This window comes from Sprattus sprattus, assembly GCF_963457725.1.
Source record: "Sprattus sprattus genome assembly, chromosome: 3".
Taxonomy (NCBI): Eukaryota; Metazoa; Chordata; class Actinopteri; order Clupeiformes; family Clupeidae; genus Sprattus; species Sprattus sprattus.
This window is the reverse complement of record NC_137922.1, coordinates 36,424,863-36,438,554: the sequence shown is the minus strand read 5'-3', so window position 1 is coordinate 36,438,554 and position 13,692 is coordinate 36,424,863. Positions and strand designations below refer to the sequence as shown.

General features: G+C 44.4%; 1 protein-coding gene across 2 annotated transcripts in view; it reads left to right on the top strand.

The window, feature by feature from the left end:
• rnls (renalase, FAD-dependent amine oxidase) overlaps nucleotides 1-13,692 on the top strand; it is a 53,735-nt gene that overhangs the window by 3,429 nt on the left and 36,614 nt on the right. The gene's annotated exons all lie outside the window — the stretch shown is intronic.

The following is a 13,692-nucleotide window of genomic DNA, read 5'->3' as shown; positions in this document are numbered from 1 at the left end:
TCTAAACAAACCCAAAGCTTTGTGAAGGTCGAGCTCAAAGCAATGGTGCCGTAAAACTTCGGGATTCCTTGGTCTTGTTGCTGCTAAGTTGAGGGGAACAGCCAGCCTTGTTGTATTGTCCGTCAGCTCGACCCATACCAAAACATTTGACGAGTCGTCCCCAGATGAGCACACTCATCATGAGGTGCCACAGTTGTGTTTGGCCCTGCAAAACTACAAAAAAAAATTTACTAGAATGACAACAACAACAACAAACACATCAACACCTTCCATCTCTCATACTCATCAACGGGTTGATTCATGTTTCAAAGTGCACCAGGAAGTACATGCTCAACTCTGCTGTTTGTAGTTCCCATTTCATTTGTAGTCCTTATAGATACATGCAGGAGTGGTCCAGAGCTTTTAAAGGTGAGGGAAAAGGGCATACACATCTAAACAAAGAACTTTCAAAAGGCTGCAGCTATCTGTCTTGATTGAATTGTACATCATTTGGTCTTTTCTCTGATGTACACAATCTACAGCAGAGACATGTTTCATCATTGAGACTTGCAAGAGCTAGGGGTATCTCTGGCACATGTTCAGACCTCACCATGTACATGAGACTAAAGGGCTCTCCGAGTTCAGTTAACCACACACTCCGTGAACTCCAAGCCAGAGGACCTTCCCCTAAACCCTTCACACTTGTGTCAAATGCTCCGTCACTACATTTGAAATTTCTAGGGTCCAGTGGTATCCACATCCAAATGGCTTTACTCCTCAGCAGTCTCTTCTTGTGTGTTTGTGTGTCTGTGTGTCTGTGTGTGTGTGTAACAGCTCTTGTTCTTTTCTGTGTGTGTGTGTGTGTGTGTGTGTGTGTTTGTGTGCGTGTGTGTATACAGCTGTAGTTCTTTTCTCTGTGTGTGTGTATGTAAAACGTCTCTTTTTCCCTTTCCTGTTTATTTATTTATTGAAATGATAAAGCAGCGTCCTGGAGGACTTGTATGGAAATGCGATGCATACTGGTAGTTAGCGAGGCCTCTGGGGCTGTGTGGGTTTCTGGGAAAACGGTGAATAATGCACGCATGGAGAGGAAACCGGCATGTTCAGGAGCAGAGGAGGAAAGTGGAAAAGGAAAAAAAAATGAGGGGGGGGGGGGGGGGAGAATGAGAAGGCAGAGGGAGAAATGCGATGAGACAGCTGGAAACGCCAACGGAATTGCAATGTGTTTATGTGCTTGTGTGTGTGTGTGTGTGTGTTTTATGACATGTTTATGTCTTAAGTGTATGTATGTGTACATGGATGTGTCTGAATAGGGAAAGAAGTGTGTGTGAATAGGGAAAGAAGTGTGTGTGTGTAAAGCATGCTGTACATTGGTGTGCCTGTGCTCTGGCATCAAGGGTGAATGTCGTTAGAGAACCATGTCCGTCTAAGTGGTTGCAGTGTCATGCACAGGAAAACTGGGACACAGTCGGACGCATTTTCATGGATGCCGTCTCCATGGCAGCTGAAAAATTCATCTGAAGGCACCAATATGGAGCTGTAATCGTGTGAACATCATCACAGAGCGAGAGAGAGAGAGAGAGAGAGTGTGTGTGTGTGTGTGTGTGTGTGTGTGTGTGTGTGTGTGTGTGTGTGTGCGTGTGTGTGTAAGAGAGGGCGGCAGACTTGTTTTATTAATTGACAGCGGATGGGCCATTTCACGATGCACTTCAAACTCTACCCATCGTTCAGACACTAAAACACAGGTCTTCATGAAATTGGTAAATGCAGAAAGCACCGCATTTATGTAGTGCTTTTTTACTCTGAGTAGTACTCAAAGTGCTTAACATTTCATGCAGTACATCAGCCTCGCAGTGCTGGAGGCCACAGTGCCATTTACTGACATTGGGAGCCGTTAAAGATTCAGTGCCTTGCTCAAGGACACACAACCAGGTGGAGTGGGACGCAAACAGTGAACCTTTCAATTCTTAGACAACCGCACTACCCCCCACAGCCTTGCTTTCCCATCCAAATGCTGAAGCCCACGGGCTGGTGTGCTTTGGGCTTTGCACCTACACTGTAGTAGGCAGTCAGTAGTGCTTAAAAGTGCTGATGTAATCTGCATAATCACTGGCTGCCTTTTGGACATATATGGCTACTACTTAATTGAACGTAAAATAAATGTACAGCCGTGGGCTTACGGACATACATTATTTCTTAAGACTCAAGACAGAGATTTGCTTCCTTTAATCCATACAAGCGACTCAAGCTCTCGGGCCATTACAACATGTGGTGTGTTGACGAGCTTCGGCAGACATGCTCGCAATTGCACCGCATCAACATTTTAGAAGTGTCTCCCGTAATGTAAAAGATTATCTGTAGCTCTACAGCGACCTGTTCTTTGCTTAGGAGTGAACCGCAGGGGTAGGGGCCGTGTTTGAGGGGGAGGGGGAGCTCAATGACTCTGGTGTGGGCCTGAGAAGGGTGGATTTAGGTATTTTAGGGCCCCATGGGATGATGGGAGTCTTCTGTCAAATCCCATGCCTTTAGAAGTCATTTCAGTAAGACACGGATTTGCGGACTCATATGAGAAATGTGCTTGGCCTAGCTTTGTTTTTTTCTTTTTCGACCAAGAGAACCCCCCCCCCCCCCAGCCCATAAAATTGGTAGATTTTTCTTTCTTGGGTTCCATACTGGAACAATTTAAGCCAATTACTTTGAACCCAATACACCCCACCCCCCCACACACACCCTCGGTACACATTGCTTTGTCATGTACAGTACCGTCAACATAGCATTTCCAGACATACCCTACAAATCCTTTGTTCTTTTGTGGCACCGCCATGGTCCAGTTCCGCAGCCACAAATACGTTTAAGAACCAATGGCCCATTAAGTCAAATTGTATTCATATTTCTCTGCTTTTGCTGACACATGTTTTGACACCATATGCTTTTACAATCACAATCAATCAAAAGTCTGTTTTAGATTTTGACAAAGCAAAGGAAAACCAGAAAACCAGAAAACCAGTGGAATCCAAATAATACTCGCTACATTTAGCTTTTACGATTTAGGAAAAGTTGGGTTCATAAGGGTCCTGTTTGATGAGGTTGGTTCATTTTTTGTCTTGCTGGTTCTGTTGTACGTCTCAATGCAAATCTGCAACCTAGAACACTTATGCCTGGCTTTGCTCAGCCCAGTTGTCATCAAAGCCCTTTTGCTTCATTTTGATTTCAGGGTATTTAGATACAGAGCTTTAATGACATTTAATGAAACACAGCATGATGGAATAGAGATTGAGTTCATTTACATGTAACATCCATATTCTTATACATCATCAGATGAACATGTATAACACACACAAACACACACCTAATACATGCATACAGCCTCTTAAAACCAAAACGTGCAAGTATTTTTTTATTTTAAGTAAAGGTTGAAGATGTAAATGTAATTTTTTTCTGAAAACTGTTGACATGATCAAACTGACTGCCTGGAGATCATGTAGTAGCCGTCTCTGCCCAGCAGGGGGCAGCAGTCAGGCGCTGGTTGTGGTGCAATGCAATCTGGAAATAATTTAAAGCGATTCAAGCAACAGAAAAAACCCTGCACGCTGCTCACTTCCTGTTTCACTCCGCTTCCCTCAAACCCCCTGGAACCCTTCTTGCTGTCCATTTGACCAGTTAACAATGTGATTGTCCCCATTCTCATTGTGTTGCAGTGAACTGATACTGCAACACTCAAATCAATGTATCCAAAAATCAATTGTGTTTGTGTGTGTGTGCGTGTCTGAGTGGCTCTGTGTCTGTGTGTGTGTGTCTGTTTGTTCTGTATTTTATTGTGTTTGAATATATATCCGTATATGTTCTACATATCTTATTCTCAATGAAAAGCAATTGTTCATTAGGTAGCATGGTATGCTACATTCAACAACATCCCAGCTGAATCATGTCTGTAAACGGACATTATCTTATCTCGAGTACTTTTACTAAAGGGCATATTTCCTCATAGTTTATGTGTTCTCTCATTTCCTTACTTCTCTCCGCTCTCAGTCTCTCATCCACTTTTCATCCGGCAATCTTGCCAAACTTTGTAGATTCATCTGATCTCTGTAACATTATTTTATAAAGGGAGGCAGAAGCCTCAGAAGTACCTTGAACGCAGAGTCTGCCGAGATCAGTCTGTTTGGCAAAACATCTAAAGTGCCCTACTCGTTTGTTGTATAGTAAATCTGAGAACACTTTAATGTCCTTGTTTTTTTCGCCATCAAAGTCTTCCGAGAGGCAAGAGAGATATGTGGACATAGGTTACAAAAGCTTAGATTTCATGAGACTTTGAGTAAGATAGATGCTTCTGTGCATTTTAAATGGTGCTTCCATTGCACAGCAAATAGCTCAGGAAACTCTTGTATGAGAATATGGCGATGTTCAGGGTAAAAAGATAAGGCATATTCTAATCAATGAGCGTTTTCTGGGAGTTAAAACTAATTTTTTCAAACAATTTAGTTTGAAGGTCCTATAATTTCTCCTGATGCATATCTATCTTCTTACTCTGGCTGTTACCCAAGTCCTACATGGTAACCTTCTCGAGGACCAGGCTCTAGGAGAAATACATCCGCTGTGAGTCCTGATGTTAGTGCTCCAACGCCAAGCCCAACAAGAGGAGGAACCAAACACGGGGCTTCTTGAATTTCTATGGAAACCACATGTGCTTGGGGCGGCACATCTGTGTGGGGAGCGATCTCATTGCTATCTCATCGCAAACACACCACACCACACCACGGCACACAATTGTGCCTCACCACACCACACCACGGCCCACAACTGTGCCGCACCGCACCACACCTCACCTCAACTTCACCCAGATTTCAGCAGGAGCTATTAGTGGAAGGTCCAAGACAATGCCAGCTGGTGGAGGGCATGAGAGGTCGCCTGCTTTCTCAGCTCTGTCATCCATCACGTTTTGAAATGGGGGGAAGGGGGGCAGGGAATGTGTGGGTGTGGGGACGGGGGACTGTGGAAGCAGCAAGCCTGCCTCACCTCTCCTTTCCGGCATGGGGCGGGGGCCAGTGGGGAGGGGGATGCAGAAGCAGCCTATTATGTAATCCAGAGGTCACTCTGTGCTTCAAACCTTTTGCATAAAAACCACAGCCCTGTGGCAACTCACCCATCTGAGGTTGCTGAATCAGGCGTGTGGTTGTTTTTTTTTCTTTCTCTTTTTTTTTTCTAGAAAAAAATATGTCACAGGAAAGCAGTTTATTCGCAGTGTTGAGGAGAAACAAACGACTGTACCCGAGCAGGTTTTGCATTTTTTTTTCCAATGGGATGTTTATAATTTCCACTGTCCATGAGGTGTAGGTGTGCTCATACATGCGGGTCCATGACCAGGAAAGTATTCCGTATGCATTCTGAGGTTGGGGAGCCTCTGCAGGTGGGTTGGGTGTGGACCAGGGCATGTGAAGGGTGATTGGGGGGAGGGGGACTGGAGAGAATTATTGATTCTAATGGGAGTTCAGGAAGCCCCTCCTCAGCATCTGGTATATCTTGGCCTCCATGCCACTGGCTCCAAGTGTGCAGGGGGGGTTGGGGCTGAAGGGATAGGGAGGTGGTGTGGGTGAAAGGGGTTTCAGTGAGGAGGAAGCAGAGGCCATGTATCGTTTGCAAAAAGATGAATGAACTGAGCGAATGCCAGTGGGGGTTACGATACGCCAGATGTAAATCAGCCCCCCCCCCCCTTAACACCCCCACGCCCTCACACCCCACTCGTCAACACTGACCGCTCCCTCTCCTTCCCATCTCTCGCAGCCCTCTCCTTATATACTACAGGAAGATTTTGGGTCAGTGGTTTCCCTGGGATCCTGAAGCAGAGATAGAGTGGAATGGAGAGAGGGAGCGAGAGACAGAGAGAGAGGTGTATATCTGTGCAGGGCAGCTGGCCAATGCCAGAACTTAAATGCTGAGCCCAGAGTTCCCTGATAAAGTTATTTTTTGGTTCCCCACCTTCCCTTCCTCTCTTCCTCCCACACTAATTCCTTCTTTTATACATTTTCACAATCTTCTTCCAAGCTTTTGGATGTTATCCATCATTTTGTGAAATGTCTTTTATTTGAGCTTGTGTTGGCTAAAAGGTCTCTGTTCATTGACAAGCGCCAGCCAGTTTCCAGAAATGAACTTGAGACACAGGAATGTTGATTTTGCAAGGGTTGCAAGTCATTTTTCACGTAAAATGACATAAGAGATCCACGCTTTTTTTCCCCCTCTTCCTCCTCTTGGCCTCTTGTTTACTCATTGAAGCCTCGGTTCTGAAGGCCCACTCTGGTGAATCCACAGGTTGACCATTCAACTAACCAGAACTTATGGTAGGAGGCACTGAATGAACACACACACACAAAAATGCTCACAAGCAGACGGTTTCAATGGGGCTGTTCACATCAATATCTTCCTTCATCATTGAAAATTTGATCTCTGCACAGCATTTATCTTCATAAAGGCTATCTATGCTTCTGTTTACCAAAAGGCTGGTGTTGTGATTCTCTGATATTTGAGCATTCTGTGAAAATGAAAAAATTAAATCTGAATGTGCACGTCTCACAAAACTGCTAATGTGCTGCTTAGTATAAGCTGGCTTTTCAGTTGCAGCTAGCTAACGTACGTTTAGGGTTTTAATATGCTAGCTCATCTTCCATCTGACTTGGATTTAACATTGAAAGAGAGAACAATTGGAGTCTACTGGACTCGCTAGTTTTAGCCTATGGGCATCTAGAAGGAACAGCAGCAGCATCTGTTTAAGCAGTGGCTTGTGAACCAGTTAGCTTGCTAGCTGATGCGAGACGACAGGTCATTGGCTACCGAGAACTGGTTATTATGCATATTAAGTTTCCTAAAGATAAAGGAAATTCTAAATAATAATAATACTAATAATAAAAAAATAAAAAAATGTGGATGTTGTAACCCGGAGATAAGCGGGATAACGGCCTTCAAGCTGTACAGTTCTACAAAGATAATGGACTTCGCGGAGCTGCGGGGAGTTCTTTGCCCCGCAGCCTCCATTATTTTTGTAGAACTGTACAGCTCGTCGGCCGTTATCCCTTACTTGTGGCACACTAGGCCTGGTTATTGAAATCAACCTTTACGCATTTATGATATATCTCTAATGGAATTTCAGAAAGTTTTTAGACATTGTGGATAAAGCCAGCTTTGAGTACGTACTTCCGTTTATGCAGAGGACGTCAGTTGACTAGGTGGTTCTTCAATGTGGCCAAAACACATTTATGTACCCACAGCTAACAGAATGTGGCACCCAAACCACCTCCAAATGTGTGATCGGTTCTCAATGCGTCTTGGGTGCATTCACACCTGTACTTTACACATCGGATCATGGACACATGTTAATACCAGGTGTAAACAAGGCCTCTTTCTCTCTCCCTCACGTGCAAACATACACACACGCACACTATTTTACTCATACACACACACAAACACACAGGAACTCACACACACAAACACACACTGTACCTCACACAGACACTCACACACATATATTGTAACCATACTGGGACCCAAAAATAACCTGAAAAACGACTCACAGCGCAACTTTTGCTTTCCAAGGTTTCCATCTCTTCTCCTGGAGAACACTGACACAGACCCAGACCCGTAGTATCCAAGCCTGCATCCCAGCATCATAGCATGCAACAGTAATTGATAACTGTTGTCCAAGGCACAGTCCCCCCCGTGCAAACGCCAAGGGGCTGCTGCGTTGAGTGTGTTATACAATTACAATCAGATCGAAGCTTCGCTTCCAGTCTGGTGAGCTCCACGCAAACATGCACCAGGAAGTGTCTTTTCTTTTGTGAGACAGAAAAGGCCAAGAACTCAAAAAAGGAACCTTATCCCATGGTCGCTATGTGACGTGTTCCTTTTCTGAGAGGAAGCTTGTGTGTGCCATTATTAAAAAAGTGTGCTTTGTATTACCATAGCAATTGCCATTTTTTTTTTTTTTCATGTAGGAATATATATGTTTCTGTAACTATTGTCATCTTGGCTGGAGAATTGGCTTTCATAAACATTTGGAGTCCTAATGATGCACTACCAGCTGTTGTAGCCAAAGTTGAGTTTTGGCAGGCCTTTGGATTTGACCGCAATAAGGCGCTGTCAATGAGGCAGATTAGCTGGGGAACCGCTTCCATCACAGGTCCCCACCACGTTTACCACACTCTATTTCCTCTAGCTCCGGGCTTTTATAATCTGTCAGACAAATTTTGCCTGTGATCTGAGGGCCCGTAGTGCCTTGTGTCCTTCCCCCGTGCTCTCCGCGGCCGAGTCCAAAGATCGGCGGGTCTCTCGGCAGTTCAGGAAGATGGGGAATTACGGCTCCGAGCGGTGCTGTGAATCACAACCCAAAAGGTTCGGTCGAGCAGCGTTTACGAGCCTCGTGCAAGTTCACTGTGTTTAAGCTCCTCCGCAGCTCCGCTTGATGTTTCAGGGGATAGCGTGGGGATGTGGGTTTGGGAAAGGGAAAGGGCTGATCTCCTCCCCCTCCCCCTCCCTGTCCATCTGGTGTACGGTGTGAGCACTGTGGCCTTGGCCTTGAGCAGCGCTCCCCAACTCTAACAGCCCGTGTCGTACGGGAAGGCGTGTACGAGACGCTGGACGGTTGCTGGTCGACGCCCTCTCCCCCAAGGGACGGTATGTCAGTCCCGCTTTACGTCCCTCTGTCGTCACTGCATGAGTCGTGCAAACTTCCCAGAAACACCAAACGGTCTTTAAAAGGGCCTGTGATTGATATCCCCGTGTCTGAGCCTCAGCCAGTGAGCGCTGGGCAACGAGGCATGGCGCTGGAGGGAGCAGTTGAGAGCACTCACCAGTCCAAGTCATTAGCCCCAATATTTATGTTCTCGTTCACCTTTTTATTTCTTTTTCTTGTTTTTCCCTTCATCTCCTCCTCCCCCCCCCCAGTTTTGCTCCCATTGGTGGGTTTGGCCTTGATACTGTGTTGATATTGGAAAACATAATTCACCCTTCCTAATGAAATTTAAAGAACCCTTAGTTTTGGCCGGCTCGTGCTCTTGTGTGGTAATCAGTGCTTCGGTCTGCATAATTTGATTTGTGCTCTGACCTTGTGTGATTAGTAGCATAACAATGCTACAGTTCCCTGTTTTTCTTTTTTCTTTTTTTCTTTTTTCTTTGTCTCAGGTTGCTCGTTTCTGTGCTGTTTGTTTCCCCTAAAGAAACTTTTATTACAATATAATATTAACCTGCAAAATAATTTGTTTTCTTATAGTCCTCAGTTTGTGTGCGCTCTAAACATTTATATTGTTTTGTATCATTTTACCTACGATTCACCTCAGGCTACGGTTCATGCTTCGAATACAATTAATGTGCCACATTACATCATCTTCATCCAATTGGAGGAAGTCTCTTTTCTTTTTTTTCTTTTCCCCGAACAGTGCGACTGTCTGGGTTGCTGGCTTTACCGTCTGTGTGTCTGGGATGATGTAATCCCCTTTACTGCCTGCCTGATGGAGATGCTTTGCCTGCTTCCCTTGCGCTGTCTGCGTATCGTATTTAAATTGATACTCTCCCTCTCTGTCTGCCTCTTTTCTCCCTCAGACACCCCCACACACCGTCTCAGAGACACACACACACACACACACTGTCTCACACACACAAGCACTGTTTCAGACACACACACACACACACACACAGTAAGCTTCAAAGGAGAACAAGCAATTTTTTGCCTTCCTCTAATTGGGTCACTTACACTTATATAAGCATTGCAGGCAAGATTAGTAGAGAAAATGACGCCTCGAGTTTCGTCTTATAGCAAGAGCCTGGAAAAGACTCAGTTTGTGTCAGGAGCTGAGAGAATGTATGCAAAGACACATAGCCCCAATGCATCGATTATTTCTCTCAGAATGACGGTAGGCAAGCTCCACTATGTCACGTTGATGCACATAGACAGAAGAGTGTGTAGGTATAGGTCTCTCTGAGGGCTACTGAACATGTTGATTGTGTGACCAACTGCATAAAACGTCTGCAGACTCTGTCTTCACAATGTTTTAACACCGAACAAACAAAAAAACCATGTCAATCACCAATTCCTGCTTCTTTATCATAGTGACATGCAAGGTATTACTTATAGTTAAGTAACTAGGTGTAGTATATGAAGCAGGAACTCGTAGTTAAGATACTAGGTTTATCATAGGAAGCAGGTACTCATAGTTAAGTAACTAGGTGTAGTATATGAAGCAGGTACTCATAGTTAAATTACTAGGTTTATCATATGAAGCAGGTACTCATAGTTAAGTAACTAGGTGTAGTATAGGAAGCAGGTACTCATAGTTAAGTACAGGGTGTAGAATAGGAAGCAGGTACTCATAGTTAAGTAGCTAGGTGTAGTATAGGAAACGGGTACTCATAGTTAAGTAACTAGGTGTAGAATAGGAAGCAGGTACTCATAGTTAAGTAGCTAGGTGTAGTATAGGAAAAGGGTACTCATTGTGAAGTAACTAGGTGTAGTATAGGAAACGGGTACTCATAGTTTGAAACGAAAGGTATTATTTTCAATACTCTTAGACATGCATGTTCTATATGTTCTGTGTACAGTAAGTGTATCTCTTCTTACTAGGGGGTTGTCTGTTTTGCCATTGATAGTCTTGAATATACGGTTGATAAACTTTACAGATCTGTATAGTCTTAACCATAATCACTTATGGCACTAAAACATGAAGTAGTGTCTGCATGGAAGCTGGTCAGGGGTGTCAAGTGGAGGAGGAGGGTGGTCCGCTTTCTTCTTTTCTTTTTCTTTTGTGTCTGTTTTAACGTGCATTCTCTTCTCTTCTTTTGCCCTTTCATGTAACGCCTTCTCTTGCCCGTCTTGCTGGGTTGATTTATGGAGGGCACTCGTTACAGAAAACATGCCATTGCACTTAGGGGGAGATGAGAAGTATATGAAGTTACCCTCCCCCACCCAACCCCAAACCCCAGCCCCTCAAAATGCTGCACTAGAAATTAAAATCAGCCCCCTCTACAAATGGCGCACAGACAATTGTATTGGAAAAGACTGTGCCAGAAGAGAACGAGAAGCCCTCCGTCAGAGCAGCACAGAGGCTGTGAAAGCATCCCTGCATGGGATCTCTATCTCTCTCTCTCTCTCTCTCTCTCTCTCAGCCAGTCGTAATCTTACCCCATGGCGTGCCAACGTCGACTGCCATCTTCGGATAGGGCTTCAATCTGGGGTAAGGATTAAACTCGGAGATGAATAAAAGAATGGGCACTAAATTGCTCCCTAAATTGGGAGAGGAGTTTTCACCAAGCCCCCTTTTTTCTTCTGTGCACTGCAGATAACTTTGTACTGCTGTGAACTGGAAACTTTTCTCTCTCTCTTTCTTCCGTTCTTTCTCTCTTTCTCTCTCTCTCTCTCTCTTGAATCACTGATGGCGTTTGGATGTTTGTATTGATTCGTATCCTCAAATCTGTGCCAGTGTTTGTGTTCCCTCCATCTGCTAAGCCGGCCCGAAAAAGAAAGACAGAAAGAAAGGAAGAAAAAAAAAGAAATAAAATGGCAGCCTCCGAAAATAGCTGTCTCACAAAAATATACCCCCACTGATATTAAAACATTTAGGCCAAGGCCTGTACGGCATCCAGAGAGAAGTGGGGGTTTATTCTTAGGCGTCCATGTTAAGGAAGCGTTTTGGCCTACAGTCTTCTGGCAGAATTTGTAGCTTTTTCTGTTCCCTTGCGGCCGATGCCAAGGCTAAATTTAAACAGATACTGTTGTATGTGGACCAGCTCATGCATTTCCAGCGGTGTCTTTCTAACAGCCCTGCAGAGATTATGGTCAATATTAATACACATGGGTTTCAAAGCATTCTCAGTGTTTAGCCAATATAGGGGTGTTTGTTAGTTATTTTTGACACATGGAACTTCTGATGTCAGATTGAGCCGTTTAGGTGTGAACTAATTTGTTTGTGGTTTTTCTTAAGGAAGTGAGAATAGTTCAACACTCAGTTGCCACCTGATACTCTTGGTTATTCTCCTGCTTTTGATGTCAGTCAAATCAAATTTAAAATGCTATTTGCCCCCACAGCTAATCACAAAACAAAAAACAGGACACATCTGTTTGTCAACAAGTACAGAATAGTAAGGATTGAATGTACATGTATCATTTTGACAGGCTGTGGTGTGGGAGGGTAGCTCACTCTGTCGCTGAAAAAAAAGCGAGCTAAAAGAGCCCAACTAGTTCAACAGACTACCATTTGACCGTTTGCTCAAAATAGCTTCTCTGGGGATGACGTCAGCTGCGAAGCCCTCAGGTGGCTGCCCTAAATATCCGTGTTTGGTACGGAATTAAACACCAGCTATCTCTGCTATATGAGAAACCCACGAGTTCTACCCTTGGGTGCCCAGTGTACCCCCTCACGGGCCTCACCCCACCCCCCAAAAAATATTTTTGCCCGACATCAGAGCGGCAGCAGCAGTTTCTCTTGCCTCGTGCCCCATTTTTATGTCTTGTTTGCTATGAAGGAGGGGGAAAAAAAATTAAAAATAAAGCTGCAGCCATGATGAATAGGCCAAGGGCTGTGGATTCACCTGTGACCGAGTGCGGTGCCCGTGAAGAGTTTTTAAGACTTCACCACAAAACACGGGTTTTATATGAAACTTTTAGCAGGTGTCAAGGACAGTTTTAAAAAAAAAGAAAATGTATTTAATTTATTTTTTGTATTAATTATTTTCTGAAATAAATCACACCATTGGGCCAGATGCACTGCATGTGGTGGAACTAGATATGATAACATAATGTCGGTGTGATGCTATGGCAGTTATGGTTAACATGTGTGTGAATTTGGGCAGGTCTGGTCCTAGGATTTACAAATTTGTCTTCTTTGTGGTGTTCTCGTCACTAGGACTTGGTAAGACAAACCCATATGGTCTGCCCTAAAAAGTCCCTTTACACAGATATGACCATAGATTTGCTTCAGGCATCCTTCCATCCTTATTGTAGAGACTGGGGCACACATGTGTAAATTAACTCTGTTCCTTTTGACTCAAACTCAACGCGTCTTTGAAAGTGAAAGAATGTTTTAAATGACTGATTGCATAGTTGACTAAAAAAATGATTTTCTGAAGAGCTCAGCTTTTCTTGACTTGCCCACTGGCAAAAAGTGATGCCAACCGCTGTGGTCTTTTGACTATTTTTCAACTCTGGGCACCTTTTGGGCACTCTTTATAGACTCCTATGTACAGTTGGTTGTGGTCATCAGGACATAAACTGCCTGCGGTGTGAAAACAGTCTAATGGATCCAGTGCCTCTGAACTGGTGTTGGTGTTGCCTTTGGCGTCACACGGAGGGCCCTATCTTGCACCCAGCGCAATTGACATTGTCACCGACGCATGTATCATTCCTATCTTGCACCCGGCGCACAGCGCGATTTTCCCTCCAGAGGCGCGCTTCGAAATGAACTTGCGTCGACATAGGCGGGCGCGGAACAGAGAAGGCGTTTCTCTGGCGCAAGTGGTATTTTGCAGTTTCAAAAAAAACGCCGTGCGCCATTGACCAAAAAAAAGCTGGTCTAATGTGAGGCGCAATGTCTAAAGTCTGTAACGCGTATTCAGAACGCTATTTTAAGGGCGCATGTGCTTGCCCGCACAGTATAGGACCTGTAGGCTACACTTTACTTCTGTCGTCTTCACGAGAGATTTACACCAATTGTTTGGCAAGCCATATAATTACAAGGA